The following is a 19,899-nucleotide window of genomic DNA, read 5'->3' as shown; positions in this document are numbered from 1 at the left end:
GATTTTTTCCTGAGGAGTTTAGAGAGTGAATTCCCAGCCTTGACAAGCCCTTTAAAACAGCAGCGAGCTCAGGTGACAGGTGAAGAAAATAAAGCTTTACAAGTGTTTTCCTTGGCTTCGTCTGCTGATTATTCTGTTCCCTGAAGGCACGGGACTCATCGTTTGCTTTCTGTGAGTGAGCTGGGCTCGGGAATTTCGGGATGCTGACAGGGAACAGAGCCCAAGCCCAGCAGATGGCAGCAGGTGGTGATGCTGGGAACAGCTCTGCGAGCAGCCCGGCAGATTTCTGGACAATTTAGGAGCTGATAGTAACGCTCTGTCATCCTCCCCCTCGCTAGGGAACGAGACCTTCTCTCACATCTCCTGCCTCATCCGTTTTCCTCCCTCACAGAACACAAAATTCCTCTGGCCAGGCAACATCTTGTGTGGGAAATAAACTTAAATAACCTCTTGTCCAGTGTTTGAGTGTGAGCCTTCCCCTGGTGTTTCAGAAAACAGCTTCACCCCCAGAATCCTGGAGGATTTCAGTGTCCGGACCCTCTACGACAAGCTGGAGGATCAGAATTTGCACGTGGCCTCTCAGCTGGCAAAGCACAGGATGGACGTGCTGGTGTTCCACAACAGGATCAGCCAGAGGATCCAGAGCCTCATGGTCAGTGGGGAGAGGCATTTGAGGGAAGGGAGCCTTGGCACCATGACAATCTTAAGATAAATGGTTGCCCTGAAGTCAAAGTTCATCAAAGGATGGGTATTACCCCTTTCTGTAGTTTATTTTGGAATGAAATAAATTTTTATATGGTTTTATTGATGCCTCAAGCTTTAGCTTTTCTATTTTTCACATCCTGTGCTGCTTCAGTGTGTGGGTCTGGGTTCACATCAGGGGATGGGGAGCTCTCTGCACAGAGCAGGGACACAAAACAATTCCTGCTCCAGCTGGGCACCAAGGACAAATGATCCAAATCTCAGCCCAAGAGCACAAACCCCGTGGGCTGGAGAGAGAAAAACAAGCAGGATGGGAGGGCAGGGGCTGAGCTGGAATTGGACACTGAACTGCAATGTGCACATGGAGCAGAGCTGATCCCAGGGAGAGACCCCGTGAGCGCTCGTGCATTTTGGGACCATTTGGGTTCATCTTGGGTGCAGCCCTGGCTGGGCTCTTGTGCTGCCCAAGGTGCATCCATAGAGGCCTTTTAATAAATCCCTGAATTTATTCTTTAGCTCTGTCCAGCCTCTGCTCTAGGGCAGCCTTCCCAAGGCATTGTTATATGAGGGGCTGAATGTGGATTTTGTGTTTTGCAGAATATAACACTGCTGCTTTTTGTGAACAGGACATGGTGCAAGGTCTGGACTGGGAAGCCCTGAAAACCTCCAGGCACAGGATTTGTGGGCAGGAAGCTGCAGAGCAGAGCTGGGAAGCAGTGGGTGCTGAGCTGAAGGATGGACAGTGGAACAACAACTTCCAGCCAGGTGAGAGGAGCAAGGTGCAGAGCCAGGGACAGGTGCAGCATGAGGGCAGCAGCAGCATGGAAAAGGCTAAAAAAAGACCTGACTCATCCACATGAGAGAGCCCAAAAATTGTTCTGTAAGGGCTGACAGCCTGTCTGCACCTGAGCTCAGTGAGAGGAGAGGTCTGGCAGCTCAGGGAGGGGTGTGATGCCTCAGGTTTAGCTTTTCTAGTTTTCACATTCTGTGCTGCTTCAGTGTGTGGGTCTGGGTTCACATCAGGGGATGGGGAGCTCCCTGCACAGAGCAGGGACACAAAACAATTCCTGCTCCAGCTGGGCACCAAGGACAAATGATCCAAATCTCAGCCCAAGAGCACAAACCCCGTGGGGTGGAGAGAGAAAAACAAGCAGGATGGGAGTGCAGGGGCTGAGCTGGAATTGGACACTGAACTGCAATGTGCACATGGAGCAGAGCTGATCCCAGGGAGAGACCCCATGAGCGCTCGTGCATTTTGGGACCATTTGGGTTCATCTTGGGTGCAGCCCTGGCTGGGCTCTTGTGCTGCCCAAGGTGCATCCATGGAGGAGATCCTTTGAATAAATCCCTGCTTTATTCTGTAACTCTGTCCAGCCTCTGTTCCAGGCCAGCCTTCCCAAGGCATCAGGTGAGCACAGAGTTATTTGGAAATGTTGTACAAAATGAAGCATCCTGGGAAATTTCTAAAGAAAGGCTCCTGCTATTGGTGCTGTTCTGAATTTAATCGTGGTTTTCCAGGTGGTTCTGGGGAATCCCACTGATTTTGTGTTGGATTCCTCAGGTGCCCCATGGCAAGAGGTGGAAGAGTTAGTGAGAGCTCTGGAAGCACTGCTTGGGAACCCTCCTGAGAGGAGCAGAGCTGCACATCCAGAGGAGGAGCTCAAGATCCAAGCACAGACTGCAGTGGGAGCTGTGCCCCCCCGGCACTGCCTGGCCACTGAGAAGAAACCAGAAGGGCAGGTGAGCTGCAGGTGTCTGGTTCTGGGCCATCTCTCACCTTTCTGGGAGTTTTTCCATTTCTTTAACTTCTAAGCCCATTTTATCCCACAGGATCCTGAGCTGCCTCAGCTTTGGGAGCTGATCAGCAGGAAAGATGCTTTTTCCAGCCTGCCTGGGCAAGAAGAGCATGGTAAGGGCAGTGCCCCAGCTGTGAGGTGCTTTCAGGAGGCTGATTCTGTGCTAAGAGGTTAAAAGGGTTGTCTGTGTTTGCTAACACAGCAAATGCAGAATTACTTTTCCCCATTTATTCTATTTTTTACTTTCACATAATTTCTTTTTGCTGAGGTGCCAGCTCAGGGCAGCCACTTCTGCCTCCTCTATCCCTCTGTAGAGAGAGGTCAAGGAGTTTCCATCCCTTTACATCCTTCTCTGCAGGAGAGAAGTCAAAGAATTTCCATCCCTACAGACCCTTCACACCTTTATATTAAGTGACCACCTGTAGGGAAGAGGCTGCATGTCATTGTAATAATTAAATGCTAATTTGGGGACGCCATGATGCCATGAAGTTTCTACACCATCATTCTCACAGCATTCCCTCTACCCAGGAGAAATTTCCTTTTTGCAGCCATGAGAAGCCTCTTCCTTTAGGCTTAAAAATGCCCCAATTTGTTGCAGGTTTAGATCTCCAGTTGGAGGTGGAGGGTCTGGTGGCAGCTTCCCCCCTTGCCAAGACCCTGTGTGAGATCAAAGAGGCTTTGGTGAATCTGCAGCAACCCTCAGCCCTTGGCAATTCAGGTAATTCAGCTGGTTTTCTTCATGCGTGCTGGTTTAGAGCTGTAAATAAAGCAAGAGTTAAAATAAGCAGGATTTCTTCTGAGCTGAACATTTTCCTCCAGCAGCTGCTGAATTTTTTAGGCCGTGAGACTCGGAGTTAGAAATTAATAACAGTGTGGGGTTGATGTAATTATGGGAGGGTCATTTGCATTATTTTGAAATTCAGATGCAGCGGGTTTGCGAAGGCCTGGAGCTGCCTGGATCCTGCAGGTCCTGCCCTGGGTTATTCCCCTTGGATTTGGCTGTAGTGGTGGCTCTGGGTGTCCACTGACTCTCCACTCTGCTTTTATTCTGAATTTCTCTATCAGACAGCAAACAGCAAGGCAGCCTGGGGAGCTCGGGCCTCTTCTGACTGCTGGACTCCTGGGATGGAGCCCTGCAGCTGGAATGAAGAGGAGCTGCACTCTCAGAGCATTGAAGGGACAGGAGCAGGAGGATTTCATGTTCTGCACAGTAAAACAGCCACCAGCTCCTTTCCTGGAGGAGCTGAGCTTATCCTGGGCAATGGATGAGGTTGGACTGGGGTGGGAGGGGGTGTCTGGGACAGAGCAGCTTTACCTCAAGTATCAGAACAGACATGGATTTAGTTAAGGATGTATTTGGTCAAATATGTGATGAGGAGCCCATGTTATTTTTGTATAACCTTGAAATATTTTCACATTTGCTGTGGATTATCAGTAATTTGTAGGCTGGAGAAGGAGGCTCAAGTCCTTGGTGTTGCTGATTTTGTGTTTTTTGTTAAGTCAATAAAGCAATAAACAGAAGAGCACATGTGGCATCAGAACTTCATTTTACCAGTGTGTTCTGTGCAGCCATTCTGATCTCTGATGTGAAGGATATTTGTGAGTTTTCCAAGCATTTTAGAGCCATCCTTTTAAGCCTTGCCCAGCACCCCTACATGGCCTGTGCGTGTTTTAAATACACTCAATAAGTTCTGCTGACAGAGACCTCAAAGGTCTCCACAAATGTGATTTTTCTGAGCAAGGATACACTGAGACAATTCCTGAAGGGACAGCTGCTGGTATCCAGTGCTCTGTGAGACTGATTTTAATGTTTTAATATCCCTCCTGCCATTCTGCTTCTCTTCCTTGTGGAAACCCAGGGCACTGGGAATATTTCTCTGTCTGCTCTGAGGTGCCCTGACCCCCAGGGCAGCACTGACTCTGACCCTCATTCATGGAGAAAGTTTCCTAGACTTCAAGATAGACTGGAATCCACAAAAGTGAGAAATAGATTATAGAGAGTGGTGTAGGGGTATCACTTGGTGAGAAATTGAGGTTTTGGGATTTTGAGTATCTTGTGGATGGGAGCTGGATGGAGAGCACAGGGTGTTGTCCTGGGTTTCTTCTTCATGCTTCTTCCTTCTCCTCCATGGGTTTGGGTGGCATTTGGTAATTGAGCAGAAAAATCCACATTGCAGCTCTGTGGGATCAGTTATTGGGTTAAAAGGGAAAATAATCTAGGTGTCAGTTCTTAATTGGGTAGTTTAGTCTTAAAAGACCTTGGAACAAGAGATTTTTGGCCATTTTGTGCCTTCTAAAGAAAGGCTGCAGAACCCACAGTAGTGAGACTGTTTCACTGATAAGAAATAATAAACACCCGAGTCTGAACATGAACTATCATCACAAGTGCCTTCAATCCATACCCAGAGAAAGCCACAGCTGGAACCTCCACACTTCCCTGTCTGTGTGAGAGCAGGGCTGTGAGGAGGCAATTGTCCCTTTGGCCCAGGAGCAGAATCCCTGCTCCTCATCCCTGATCTCCAGGTGAAGGGCAGCAACACAAGATTTGAGCCAGCCCAGTCCCTTGGCAGCCCCAGCGAGGCTCCAGCCGGCAGCAAAGCCAGTTCTCCTCTCAGTGCAGGATTTACTGCTTTGTTTATGTGTGAAGGGCTGGGTGGGCCCACTCCTGCTGGAATTTCAGGCTCTTTCTTGCTCCAAGGTCAGGGTGAATAAAGCTCAGGAGCTGCTGCCCTTGAAGTCTCACTCTGAAGTTTATCCCCATCCATTACAAACTCACGAGATGTGAGCTCTCTCTAACAAGTTGAGGAAGTGAGCTAAATTGTTTTCTGTTCCAGGCTATTTGAATCCCAATTATCAAAAAAACAGTTGGCATCTATATTATTTATGTTTCTAACCCAGTTATGATCACTCAAAACCCGCAATGAGGACATCTTTCATCCAATTAGAGAAAACCCCCCAGATCTGTGAAGAAGGAGGAAGAAGAAGGTGCAAAAAAGACAAGTAACCCACCCAAAATTCTCCATCTTGGCTCCTATGTATCACCATATACTAAAACCCCAAAGTTAAGATTTTTCACCCTGTGAGATCACACAATACTATCCAAACTACACACACACTGTTTCTGTGCTATCACGCAAATTTTGAAGCCTTTTCCAAGGTCTCAGGTCAGATGAGGTCTTTACTTGAGGGCTGGCACCCTTACATTCAGAAAGCTCAAAGCTTTCAGCCATCAGCGTTCCAGCACACGCCTTGCTGGCTCCTAGGCACAAAGCTGTGTTTGCTCCTTGCACAACCCCAGAGGGTGCTCACAGAGTGAGATTTGGGTGCCCAGGAGCCAGGACAGAAGCTCTCAGCTTTGCTTCCACTGCTGGATGCAGAGGAATTCCAGGATTTTGCCACTCCTGTTGGTGGTTCCATGTTTTCCAAGCTTGCTCCCAAAAGTTTCCTTTGCAGTTTCACCCTGGGAGAATTTCAGGGCTTCCTGGCAGCTCAAAGGGATTTTTTGGGAATGGGAACAGGCAAGCAAACACTGCAAAACCCCTTCAGGTCACTGTGGTTGCCTGTTGGGGAATGTGGCAGTGAAAAAAGCCCATCCTTGCTTTGGTTTTTAGGTTTTCAGCAGATATGTTCATATAGTCCTCCATGGAGGTAAGAATCTCTCTGGGACCCAAGGGAAACCTGGTCCCCAAGAGGTGACAAAGTTATCTCTGTGCCTTGTGGCTCCAGATCCTATTTGTAAAAGGCAGGGTGGAAGACAGCTGTAAATAAAATAAATCAAATTTTTATTGCAGCAATATTTCAATGAGTAAATTGGTTTGGTTTAAACCAAACCAAAGATACCCATGGGGAATTTTGCTCTAAGTTTGTTTTCCCCACCCTTGTTTCCTTAACTTCAGTTTTAAGCAAAAAAATCGGCATTTCAAAATATTTTGTGGGGGTTTTTCCCCCACAAACCCAAAGGATATCAATGCAAAGACCAGAGTTTCTCTTAACAGTTCCTTGGAAAGATCTATTAAAAAGAGGAGTGGTGCACCCAGGGGATTTATGGCATTTGTTAAGTATTTGCTGCTGACTGCTCATTTTCCAGGGTGCTGTGGAAGCTCCTGAAAGCCCAGCACAGTCTGGAGTAGCAGTGAAGTACCAGGAGAGCTCCCTGGAGCTGCTGATAAGGGAGATGGAGTGCAGGGTCAATTAATTTGGCATTTGGAGAGGAGTCACGGGTTTCCCTTGGGTTTCTTTGAGTTGTGCTCTCTTGACAGAGAATGAAAAGGCTCTCTTCAACATCCTCTGCAAAGTTCAGCCTCTCCTGGAGAGCATCAGGTGCTGCTGTGAGGTTCTGGGTTCCCTGGGGAGGGAGCTCTGGGGTGTGAAATGAGCTGCTGCTGGTTTTATCCTTCAGTCTGAAGCTGTTGTCCCACCTGCCAGAGTGTCACCTCTGCCACAGGGTGCTCCTCGTGGCCCTCAGACTGCCCCTGGGGATTGCAGATAAAGACTTTTAAATGCTGCGAGAAGAAAAGGCTTGGAACTGACCTTGGGGCCTGGTTGGTTCTTTCTGGGGTGACACCCTGAATTTGTTGGGCAGAACCCTGAGACAGCCAGTGCCCCATTCCTGAGATCATGGGGAAGATGAAACAGGAAAGCCTTATAAATATTACTCCCTGGCAAAAGATTTGGAGAAGATGGAAACTATAAACGAGATTGAAATGAAAGCAAGCTTTGAGATCCCTTAGTTACTGGCAACTGGAAACCAAAGGCATGGCTGCTGAAGGTAATCCCCTTTTGATGAAACAATCCCCTCTGCTTGCAGACAGGCCCAAGGGTCAGGGCAGACCCTGCTAGCTTGGCAGAAAGGGCCCAAAGAATAGCTTTTAGGGTTTAAAATGTAACACAGTATGGTAATGTAAAGATTCTTATAGGCTGTATGTGTCACTACAAGACATGAAAAAACACGATGCAAACATGCTGCTGTTCTCAAGGGGAAAAGGGCAGTTTATTTCTGACTCCAACATTTATAGATTTCCAAAAGTGTATGTGAACACGCTGCTGTTCTCAAGGGGAAAAGAGCAGTTTATTTTCTGACTCCAACATTTATAGATTTCCAAAAGTGACAGTGGATTGGAAGGTGACAGTGCCACCTCTCCAATGACACTGGACAAACCAACAGTCCATCAAATTTCTCCTCTTCCATAAAAGAATGCAAATCAATGTTATTTACAGAAAGTGTATGAGAAAGTGCATTACAAGAATGTGAACATCAGAAGGCTTAGAAAATCTTTAAAAATCAGGGTGACACTGTATGTAAATGCTATAGGATTTGTATCTTGCATTAGATTGGTTAGTGAAAATTAGAATATTCAGCACAGCAGATTTATTGTATTGTAACGGGAACTTCGTCCTCTCTGTCTTTTGTCCTCTTTTTTCCTCTTTCTTTTATTCTTTGCTCTCTTTCTTTCTCTCTTTTGGGCTCCTCTTTGGGGCTCCTCTCTGGTGCCTGCCCTGAGCTGTGGCTGGCAGCTCCCAGCAGGGCCCCTGCACCCTGCACTTTGCAATAAACCACAAGTTCCACACTGGCTCCAGAGATCTCTCATCTCCATCCGTCCCGACTCTCCTACCCTGTTGCTCCTACAATGGTCTCACTGACCCCGAGGAGCAGGAAACCAGTCTGGAGGCAGGAATTGAGTTGTGCTCTCTTGACAGAGAATGAAAAGGCTGACAAATTCACCGTTGGAAACCAGTCTGGAGGCAGGAATGTCCCTGACAAATTCACGGTGATGCTCACAGACACAGGGCCTGGCTGCTGAGACAAATTCACCGTGATGCTCACAGACACAGGGCCTGGCTGCTGAATCACCCTGGCACAAGGACGAGCTGCAGCCCCGAGCTGACTCATCTTTCACACAGTAACTCTATTTCTGGCACTGTCAAAGTGTTCAATTAACAGGTTCATAGTGCTTTTATCTTTTACTCCACCTGCTTCCTAATTCACTTTACAACTCCTGAGATAACTCCTATCTTCACGTGATGGACCCTGGCCCAGCACTCACAGACCTGTTGATTCACCAGTCCTGCTGATTTGCTGCGCTGAGCACTTGGATATCTACTATGATTAGAAACGTGTGTAAAACTGTAAAACCTGCAGATAAACCTTTCTTCCTCAAGGTTTCTCCTGAAAAAATAAAACAGGCTATAAAACCTAATTATCAAGGGCAGAGATTTCTCTCTACACCACCCAGGGGTTCATTGATCTCAGAAATACTCACAAGCAATTTTAAAGTTGCAGCACTTGGTTTTATGCAGCTCTTTTGTAGCTGTAAATATTTTGAATTGAACAAAAACATATCCAAAATGTATTTTTCCACTGTGGTACCCAAAGGGCTGTTGGGGTTTCCCAGTAAGATTCATATGCTTGTGGCTATGGAGTGAGAATTCCCTGTGTTTATATGAAAATTAAGTGACAATCTTGGAAATTTTAGCTGTTCGTGTCCTGGGAAAGTGGTATCCATATTTTGTACAAGGAGAAGAAATTAAGCAGGACAAAATCTTGTCTTAAAATAAATCAGTTTTCAGTCCAGTCATTAGAAGGACTGGAAAAAACACAAACTAAGGAAGAGAAACTTGGTTTTCCTTGTTGCTTTGTGCTGTTTGGGAGCGTTAAACCCTGAAAAAGAAAGACCTGGAAATTCCACTTTTATCCACCACAGGCAACAGGCCTCAACTCCCAATCTCCCCCTCACCCATCTGTCAGCCAGTGCAATTTCTGACAAATCAAAGCCCAAAAATACCTCCAAATCTGCCCTGCTCCCTGGGAGGAATCTGCTGCAGCCCTCACTCCTGCAGAGGCACAGAGCAAACATCCCTTCCTGCCATCCTTCCCAGCCCACACCTGCGGGAGCCAGACAGGCAGAAAAGCTGCCAGTAAACCCATTTCTTGGCAAGGCAAACACAGATAAGGCGAGAGGAAGGTTCTCCTCGTGCCCAGCTCTTCCTGAATTCCCCTCTGAGCCCAGAGTGTTGGGCTGACCTTCGGCAGCGGCGCCAGGGAGGTGCGAGCTGATAACGGCGCTGTGGTCAACAAGGAAGTCACCGTGGGCTGTGTGGGTCAAAGGCCTCCAGGAACCCTGCTCAGAGCCTTTGCTTTCCCAAATCCTGGAGCACCCAACTGTCCAGGATGGGTTTCTTGGGTAGATTTTTGGTAGGAGCCTGCAGAGGCTGGTCGTTACCTGTCCCTAAGGAGGATGTACTCTGGTGGGATGTGCGGCTCCCCCAGGCTCCTCCAGCGTGGCTTCCAGCTCTTCAGGGGGCTGATTTTGGGGCCAGCAGGCTGGAACACGATGGCCAGGGTGGTCAGCACCAGCACGAGGAAGCCCAGGACGAAGAGGATTGCTGGGGAAGACAGGAGGGAGGGCAAGAAGTGAGAAACACAAAAAAATCATTCAGCACCTTTCCTACTCATTTCACTTCTGCTTCTTCTGGGAGAAGCTGGGGCAGGTGGATGAGGAGGAAAGTGTTTTCAGGACTGAGGGATCCAGTTTATAAATTTTATAGATAAAATATATATAATATATATAATATTATATATTATATATTTTATAGATAAAATATATCAATATGTATATAAATACATATTAAAAAATATGTCCAGGATGCAGGTGTGAGGAGAAGGGCAGGAAGGGTGAGTGACCACAGCCCTCCATAGCCTGGGTTGGCAGAGGGGAATGGGCTCAGCAAAGATGTCAGGGAGGGATCACAGGGAAAAGGGGCAGAAGGTGGGAATTCAAGGTAAAAATAGATTTGGCTCACTCTTAGGGTTAGGTTTAGGGTTAGATGTCTGGGGAGGGGGTCACAGTAAAATGGACAGAAGTTGGAAATTTGTGTTGGAAATTTTTTTCCCCACGGCTCTCTCTTTTTAAGTACTGCTGGGAAATTGGGTTTGCTCCACCTGTGTGAAATTTTGATTTATTTTTCTATAAATAAGGTCCTGACCTGTGGGGCTTTTTTGGGTCTTGTCAGAGGAGGCAGAGTTTATTTTTTGCCCTGTACACATAGGAGGGTTGCGTGCTCATTAAACAGTCCTTGACCTCGTTCCTGGGCTAATAATTTTAAATTTAAGATGTAAATGTTATTGGATCCAGATTTAGTCCATCAGCAAATGTCTCCCATCAATGATTTACCACCCTAAGGAGCTTTCCTGCAGTGTTTTTACCTGTGTTTTGTAGGTCAGCAGTAAGTAAGAATGAGGAAAACTTTGTAGTGTCATAAATCCTTTGCTTACCTTGGCTTCTTCACTTGCTCTTAGCAAACTACAGCTTCCAACCCCTCAGAAATAAAGTGTTTGGGAAGGGAATCACTTCTCTTGGGTTTTATTCTTTTGTGGCCCTTTTTTTTATTTTTTGCTTCCTGACACATTCACCTTCTGAACTGGGAGGAAATTTGAGGCTGGCTTGGGGAGATCCTGAACTCAAGGAGAAATTCACCTTGTGGAGGGCTTTAATCTCAGAACAAGCTGGACCCAGCAGCTCCTTCCTCTCTGAGTTATTCTTCAACCTCCCTGGGTGGTGCTGGGGGAGGAAAGAACACTGACAGAAACCCCAGCAGCAGCTGGGCACGGGGAGGTTGTTCTTGGGAACATTCTGTGTGCTCAGGAGGGAATGAACTTTCCTCCAAAGCAGCTCAGACCTGACAGGAACACGGGGTAATTCAAACCTAACCTGGAAGAGCTGGTTTGGACCCTTGGGAATTTAGTGCAAAATTCCTTTCAGCCACCATGAAGGGACTGGTTTTGGCCAGGGCTCTGCTGTTCCCAGCTTGGCAAAGATTTAAAGCACAGAGAGCTCCCCAACTCTCCCAGAATGACTGAGCTGGACACCTAAAATGCAAGAATAATTTAACATCGTTGCACTCCTGACCTCACCCCTGCACCTGAGCAGAGGGAAGCTGCTCCAAGCTGCTGCTCTCCCTGGTTCTGTCCATGTTTGTGCTATGGGAACATCTGGAACTGTTGTTAAAATTTTCATTTTCAGCACTGAAAATTGGTGATTCCTTTCTAGGCTGCCTAAAAACAGAGGCCAGACAAACAGGGTTAAAAATAGGTGGAAAATAGAAAAGCTGAAATCCTAAGGCATCAGCCTGACTGCAGGACCTGCTCCTGGGAGCAGGGAAGCTGCTCCTGGTCGCTGCTTTCTCTGGTTCTGCTGCTAAAGCTGCCCATGTTTGTGCTTTGGAAGCATCTGGAACTGATGAGAAATTGGAGCTGAGGTTGTTCGGGCTGTTGGCACAGGTCCACACCTGGTTTTTAGGTGAATGGAGCCAGGTTTACAGCATTACATCACTGTGCCTCCAAGCCTGGCAGGGATTCAGTGCTGGAGCAGCTCAGATGAAAGGCTCCGTGCAGGTGGATGTCTCAGCCATCAGTGTCCCTGCCAGCACACCCAGTGACCTCTGTCTTTGTGTGACAGCACTGTAACTCATTTTTAAAAAAGCTGGTTTAGCTCTTTCATGTCACAGGCACCTCATTATCTACCAGGCAGACACAGAGCAATTTTCCTGCTATAAAATCCCTGTCTGGATTTCAGTTATCACCTGCCCCATAGGAAATGACATTTAAAGTGTACTCTGCCCTTAAGTCGCTCATTCAGGATGATTTTATTTGTGGGGGGAAAAGAAAACACAGCATGGGGGGAAAGATGATTTTACTGGATAGATTTGAGTTGCTTGAGACAGTGAAAATGGTGGAAATTGTCAAACTAGATCTAAGGGAAGCTCCCAATGGCTGAAATTTAGGAATTGGCAGTTTTAGACTGGAATAATCTGCAAGGATGCCACTGCACTGTCATTTTTGTGCTTAGTGGTTTTTGTTTAAACCAGTGACCTGGCTCTCATGCTCCTTGTGACCAGGGGAGTCTGCAAAAGCTTTTGCTGTCTCCAGTTTGCTTTCTGCAAGGTTCAAGGTTTCGATGTGGTCTCTGTGTTCTGGTGCCCTGCTCCTCCTGGCCCTGGTCAGTGTTGTGCTCACATTTCTCGTCTCACTCACTGAAATTCTCACTGAGCAGCCTCTTCTGTGAAAAAAAAAAAAAAAAAAAAAAAAAAAAAAAGAAGGCTGCAGGGATCCAGTGCTGCAGGCATCTTCAAAAATAGCACTGTGTGTGCTTTTCTTCCTCGTTCTGCCACAGAAGCAGTGCTGCTGCCAGCCCTCCCTGCAGGCAGAGCAGAACCCAGCTCAGACTTTTAACTCAGCTTCAACTCTCCCCTTCCCCTCCCCTCTGGCTGCAATTTTCCCCCCTCCCAGGAGAAGGAAGCGCAGCTCCTGGAGGTTATTGGGCTCTCTGTTTTGGGGGAATTCCCTGCTGTGGATCTGAGTTACTCCCTTAAAATATTCTGGTTTTTATTTGTGCAGCACTTCTGCTGAGCCGTTCCACAAGCATTTGCTCCCACCCCTCTGGAATCCTCCCCCTGCCCCTTTTTCTCCCCTCCCTACATCTGCCAGGACCCTGCTAAATGTATTTTAGGCTTTATTTAGGGTTCACACTTCAGGACTGTTGCTGTGCAAGAGCTCACTCTGACTTACAAACTGCTCAGAAAATCATTGAGATTTTGAGTTTACATGTGGATAAGTTTCACTGCTCCACCAGAAATCCTGCTCTGGGAGAGGGGAGCAGCCTCACAGGGCTCCAGACCTGGCCAGGGCAGGAATTTCTGCTTTAGAAGCAAGACTTGCACAGAATAATGTGGCTTTTCCTGTCCTTTCTCAGCTGCACAGCCCCAAAAGTTGTCCTTTTTACCAGTTTTACGAGAGCGGTGGCTGGAGAAGCATGGAGAATATGCAGGGTTGGAATGGCTGAAGAAATCAGAGCTTGGAAAAATAAATAATGCAATCACTTCCAATATTTTTATTGTCAAGATAAGGAGATTAGGATGTTTCTTGCCTGCTGGCAGCAGGTGACTGATAAAATACTTTTTATTTTATCCCCCTGAGCCTGGAATGAGATTGGCTTGTTGATCTAACAGTTGGGTTCCACCATAATGTATAAAGGGGCAGTTACAGGTTTTTTGGGAGTGCAGTTTGTAGGGAAAGGCTCAGCAAAAGCTGAGCTGTGTGAGGAGCTGAAGGCCCTGCTATTTCTGTCAGAGCTATTGTCAGATCTGTTTTTCTTGGTGCTATAAAAGGCCAGTTCAGCTGGAGTGACCCCAGGTGTGGTGCCAGCACCTTGGTTTGGTGCCTGGCAGGGCAGAGGTGTCACAGCTGCTCATTGGCAGAGAAATCTGTTAAAATTTTTATAATTTTTTTATCTTTTCTGCCTATTTTTCACCTCACTGCACATTCCTTGTCCTGAAGAATATTTATTCCATTAATATTTATTCCATTAATATTTATTCCATTGCCCTTGGCATCAGGAAAAGCTTCTCCTTTAGGTCTGGTGAGTCTTGCTGGTGCAAGAATTCTGATTTTGGCCTTGCAGGCAGCTCCAGGGGATTGTGTTCTTGCAGGAAATTCAACAGAATTAGAGGTGAATTTGCTCATTGCCCATCTCTTTGCTGGTTTTTGAGAATGGCTCTGGTGTCCTGCCCCTTCTCCTGGGGAGGTTTTTGTATCCTTTATAAAATTCCCAGTTCTGGAGGCTTTAGGAGGATAAATACTGAAATATATCTTTTTCAAAGGGTGATTATTTAGGGAAAGAAGGCACAGGAGCCTGTCAGAGTGAGGGGTGGGAGACACAGGCACGTCCTGGCTGGGATGGGCAGGACAGGCCACCCAAACTGGGCACAGCCTCTTAAACCTTCAGCAGTCGTGCTCCTGAATTCCCTCTCATAGATACCTGGCTATTTTTCAAGACCCTTCTGTTTTTTCAGAAAAAAAAAACCAAAAAAAAAACCAATTATTTTTATTGTTCATTTTAGATTTTTGCTTGGAGTTTTCATGAAACAGAAGAAATCAGTCTTCTGATTTCTTTGATCAACCTTCTGATTATTCTAATCAATCTTTACAAAAAAAAAGTCATCACCTGCTGCAATTAATTTTCCAATGAAAAGGGTGTTAGTTAAAAACCACCGTGGTGTTTTAGAGTAGGTTGTTAAATAAAAGACACAGCTCTAGACTGATTTTTCCTATGGGTCTTCTAGGAAAAAAAATCATGTTTGTCCTTAAGTGCAACATATTGTGTTGCTCTCCTTGAAATTCCTAGCAAAACATCCCAAGGGTTTTTAGCAGCACCAAACCAGCTACAGTTGATTCCAGCTGAGCTCTAGTTCCTAAACAGCATTTGAGAAATGTGAGCATTGAAATGAGCTTTGAAGATAGCATCTCTCAGCTCACAGGAGGAAACTCTGCTGCTCTGGGGATTGGGGCTCATCCAGGGAATCTGCCCGGGGTCAAGACCTGGAATTTCTCTGTTCTTTTGGGTTTCATTCAAATTTTGCACCTTCAGATTGAAATTCGTTTTCAAGCTGAAAGAAGAGTTTTGTGTTGTGGAGTTGAAGGAGTTGAGTGATATTGCAAATGCAAACTTGCTGCTGCCTGGAATTCGATGGCTTGGGTGATTAGGGGGTGTGCAGAGCTGCCAGAAAATACCTGTTCCTGAGGAGCTCCTTCCTGCTGCTGGCTCTGGGCCACTTTTTCACTCATTGCAAAAGAATATTTTGGGAAAAGTTCATGAACAGACCTCGAGCAGGTGGAAAGGCTTCTTAATTATAAACAAAGACAGCAAAAGAATTTTTAGACTTTCAGTCTTAGACTTTCAGGCTTTTAGTCCTTCCAGCTGTTGTTTCAGAAAAGTGTAACAAAGACCTAGTAATTTCAACTCTTACATTCAGTATTCCTGTGAATATTTGGTTGAATATTCAACCAAAACCACCTATCTTAGCCAAGACTAAAACTCCAGCTATTGTTCCATGTCCTTGCTTGCTGTTCTATTGTAACTTTTTCTACCTTCAGACTTTGCAGCTGATTCTGATTTCTCTGCTCTTTCTGTTTCTAAGGTCTGCTTTCCCACCTGTCTGAAAATCTTTTTACCTTTACTGCTTCCTACAAGATTGGCCATGACTGAGGAGGAGGGGTTTTCCCTCGGGGAAGGTTCTAGAATCAGGAGAAATTAATAGAGCCAGTTTTTGGGGGGTAGCTGTCAGAGGATGGGGCTGGAACAGCTCAGCGGGGTCCCTGTAAAGCAGGATGTAATGCTAAAGAAATTCCTTCAAACAAGGTTTGAAGGCCCAAGAGTGGCACAATAATCCTGTTTTTTCCACGGAATATCATCTCTCTCCTCACAGTTTGGTGTGAGCTGACTTTGCTGCACCACAGCCCCTCAGGAGTGGCCATCCCAGTGACCCCAGGAATAAATCCAGGCTGTGAGCTGGGTGTGACTTTTCAGCATCCCCGTGGGCAGTTCTGTTTCCAGTGGCTGTTGACACCGTAGTGAGAACAGCTGTCTGCAGATGTTTGCATGAGAATGTGAATTTCTGGCTTTTCCTTCCTCTCCTGGCAGAGATAAACACGGGCCAGGAGTGCCCTGGTGTCTGCCAAAGAGATTTCTTGCACTGGAGATGATGCACCAGAAAAAAAAAAAAAAAAAGAAGTTTCCAATGTATAATTTGGCTGCAGTTTTTATTTGGAAAGGTAAATTCCTCCTCACAAGCTCATGGCACTGAAGACACTCTCACCTTACAGGGCACAAACCCTCACTGTGTTCCTGCAGCCCTCGCTGGAGTCTCAACATCACAAATTCTCCCAGTTCTCCATCTTTTGAATCCTATCCCAGGGAATTCCCAGTTTCCAGGCATTGCCAGTGTCCCAGGGAGGGGAATGTGCTCTGCAGATGCCCCTGGAGAGCCCCCAGAGCATCCTGAGATACCTCACTGCTCTGCTGCTGCTGCCAAACTCAGACTGGGGTCTGGTCACAGGGGCACACACAGGAATCAGCCTCACACAGCTCTGATACAGAGCAGGAATTATTCTGTTGGAGCTTGCCTCGCTCAGGATAAACAGCTCAACAGCTCTGCCTCATCCAGAACCTGTGCTAGGCAGGAGGACCTAAAATCTCACTAACTCCAGCATGAAGTCTTGTTATAAATCGATTTTTGAGGGTCGAGAGACAGAGCAGCCAGCACAATTCACCACCCTACACAGAATTTTACAGCTGCATTGCACAAAGTTTGGCCTCAAATTCTCCCTTTCCCTGCTGTAGTTGAAATGGTTGAGATGGAGACAACACAAAGCAACACTCCATTTTCAAAAGGCTTCAAACCATTTTTATTCCAGCATGCATGCTTTTTATACATTCTTACAAAACTTATAAGTTGAAACTTTACTCATTGGTCACAAGAGACAAACAATGTGCTCATTGGAACAGGCAGTTGCAGGTTTCTCTTATTTATTTTTTCTTTCTTGGTTTCTGTGTCAGTGACCTTGGTAGGAAATTCTTTCAGGGTAAACGTGGATCCTCTTATCAAACTCCTCTCTGCCTCACAGAAGTCGCTGTAAAACTCTTCCACATTTCCCCTTTTATCTGAGCCAGCTCTCTCTTCTCTCCTGGCTGCAGGAATTGCCAGGGACACCGAGGTGAAAGGGGAAAGTGCCAGGATTTTTTTGGAGCTGGGAGGGGGAGAGGGTGAGAGCTGGTTCAGACTGGAGGAAACTGTGCCAGGAAAATGTTGTTCAGCAGAAGGAGGTGAAGGGAAGCTGTGAAGCTCAGGGCAATCAGCAGGGACATCAGACCTGCCCAGTCTGGCTGAGGCTGGAGCAAGAGAGGCTTTTGTGCTCAGCACAGATTTCTCAGTTTATGAGGTAGGGAGTTAACTCTTGCTTTGCTTGGAGTGCGATTGTGGCAGGAAAAAACCTCCACCCTGCTTGGAGGGTTCAAAATCTGCTGCACTCTATTGCACATCTTAAACATAAATTGCTGCTTTTACCTGGCTGAGGGCAATGTCTGCTCCTGCTGAGGCTGCAGAGCTGACCTGAGGGATTTACAAGAGATGAGTGCAGGAATTGCATTTTCTGTTTGTTATCTAGCACAGAAGTATTTCTCATGATTCATTTGTTCATATATGTTTTCCCACCCTTCAAATTATGATAATAATAGTAATAGTAAAAATAAAATGTATCTAGTAGTAAAAAACTTATCTAAGGGTGAATGTACTGTATGAGGCTGAATGAAAAAGCCAAATATAAACCTGACCTGGAAAACAAATTATCTCCCTTCCCAGCTATCACTTAAAGAGCTTGCCAGCTCAGTTATTCAGATTTTGGATTATAACAGGTTTATTCTGCCCAGATTTGGAATTTAACTAAACCTCTCTAAGATTCCTGATCTGGGAGCCACCAGGACGTGAAGATGCCACGGTGAGCATCTTTACCCTGCTCACAAACGGGAGGCAAAGCAGATTAAAGGGAATAAATGATGCAGCACCAAGTGTGAGAATTGATTTGTGATGTTGCTACTTAAAAACCCATCCTGAGACTGGGGGGAAAGTGCCTTTGTACCTTCCCTTGTTATTTGTGGTTGAGTTTGCAGCTGGATTTTATAATTTTCTTTGCACTTCTCCTCATGTTTAACCTGAACATTGCAGTGCTCCCTGAGTTTATGGGGTTAAAATTGGCTTCTTGCATCAGGTCCCACAACCTCCTGCCCTAATCAGGTGTCAACACAGGGCAGGGAGGTCCTGCTGCTGCTCCCTGTTTGTGCTGTCAGGCAGTGACCTGTCCTGTCCTGGGCAGCAATTCCCAGCCCTGCTGGTTCCAGCAACCCATGGCCAAGTGCAGGCTTCATTCTTCCCTGCCCTGGCCTGGTTTCCCTCTGTAACTCTGGAAAGTTCCTTTTTGTCCACTTTCCTTCTGTAACTCTGGAAAGTTCCTTTTTGTCCATTTTCCTTCTGTAACTCTGGAACGTTCCTTTTTGTCCACTATCCTTTTGTAACACTGGGAAGTTCCTTTCTCTCCGGCCTCCTTTTGTAACTCTGGAAAGTCTCTGAGATTTAGAAACACCCAATCTGTCTTTAGGCGTTCACGGGCTCTGCCCTTGTTGGAAATGATGTAAATATTCTGATTTCCTTGCAAACCTCTGATCTGAGCTGTCTGCTCAGGCGTGGATAGGGTAAAACAGATGGCAAAGAACATTTTGTCATCTTGGGGAGATATTGATGTGATTGAGTCACAGGCAGCAGAGCTCTGGAGCTCTCAGGGTGATTAAAGATCTCTCTCAGCCTTTGAAGAGAGCTATGACAAAGAAAGGTTTAAAACACGAAGGAGCTCCTGTTGTCAATCCTTGTTAAAAACAAAACGGACCCTACAGGTACAATCCACTTTCCTTCTGTAACTCTGGAAAGTTCCTTTTTGTCCATTTTCCTTCTGTAACTCTGGAACGTTCCTTTTTGTCCACTATCCTTTTGTAACACTGGGAAGTTCCTTTCTCTCCGGCCTCCTTTTGTAACTCTGGAAAGTCTCTGAGATTTAGAAACACCCAATCTGTCTTTAGGCGTTCACGGGCTCTGCCCTTGTTGGAAATGATGTAAATATTCTGATTTCCTTGCAAACCTCTGATCTGAGCTGTCTGCTCAGGCGTGGATAGGGTAAAACAGATGGCAAAGAACATTTTGTCATCTTGGGGAGATATTGATGTGATTGAGTCACAGGCAGCAGAGCTCTGGAGCTCTCAGGGTGATTAAAGATCTCTCTCAGCCTTTGAAGAGAGCTGTGGCAAAGAAACGTTTAAAACACGAAGGAGCTCCTGTTGTCAATCCTTGTTAAAAACAAAACGGACCCTACAGGTACAAACTATTTCAGATGGGTTGAAGGTGTTTGCAGCAGATAATCAACTGCCTTTTATTACTATATTTTTATTTTTTTCCACCTGGAATGGTTACAGAAAAAGAATTTTCCTGGAAATACAACTACGAAGCCAGATTATTTCCAGTGTTACAGCTTCTGTTCCTTGGCCCTGAAATCCTGGGAAATCCCTTTCCTGTGCCTCTGTGCTTCTGTCCTGCTGTGCTGGGAGATCCTGAGGACAGAACCTCCTCAATACGTTGGGGGTTTTTTTATAGTTTTGGCAGCAAAATCTGTTGGTGCAGCCAGCAGTCTGCATTCTCCCCCAGCTCTGTCCAGCAAATTCTCCCCTCACACCGAATTTCCTCCTCTCCTCTCCTCTTCCTGCCTCTGCTGGAACAGGAATTTTGGCCGAGCCACAGGTGCCGGCAATCCGGTGGTGTTGCAGCTTCTCCCCTATCTCTGCTATCACTCAAAGAAGATAAAATCAATCGGCGCTGGCTGCTGGCGGGTGCCAAGGTGTGAAGTGACTCAGGCTGGCACCTGTGCCCTGCTGCTGCTCCAGGATTGCATCACCGCCGATAAAAGCACATTTATCAGGAATTTGGGCCCGCCCGCTGTTTACTGCTTCGTTTTCTGCCGCTCTTCCTC

The sequence above is a fragment of the Onychostruthus taczanowskii genome, unplaced genomic scaffold, assembly GCF_017590055.1.
Source record: "Onychostruthus taczanowskii isolate IOZ18803 unplaced genomic scaffold, ASM1759005v1 scaffold43, whole genome shotgun sequence".
Taxonomy (NCBI): domain Eukaryota; kingdom Metazoa; phylum Chordata; class Aves; order Passeriformes; family Passeridae; genus Onychostruthus; species Onychostruthus taczanowskii.
The sequence above is the reverse complement of the archived record's forward strand: the minus strand, read 5'-3'. Positions refer to the sequence as shown.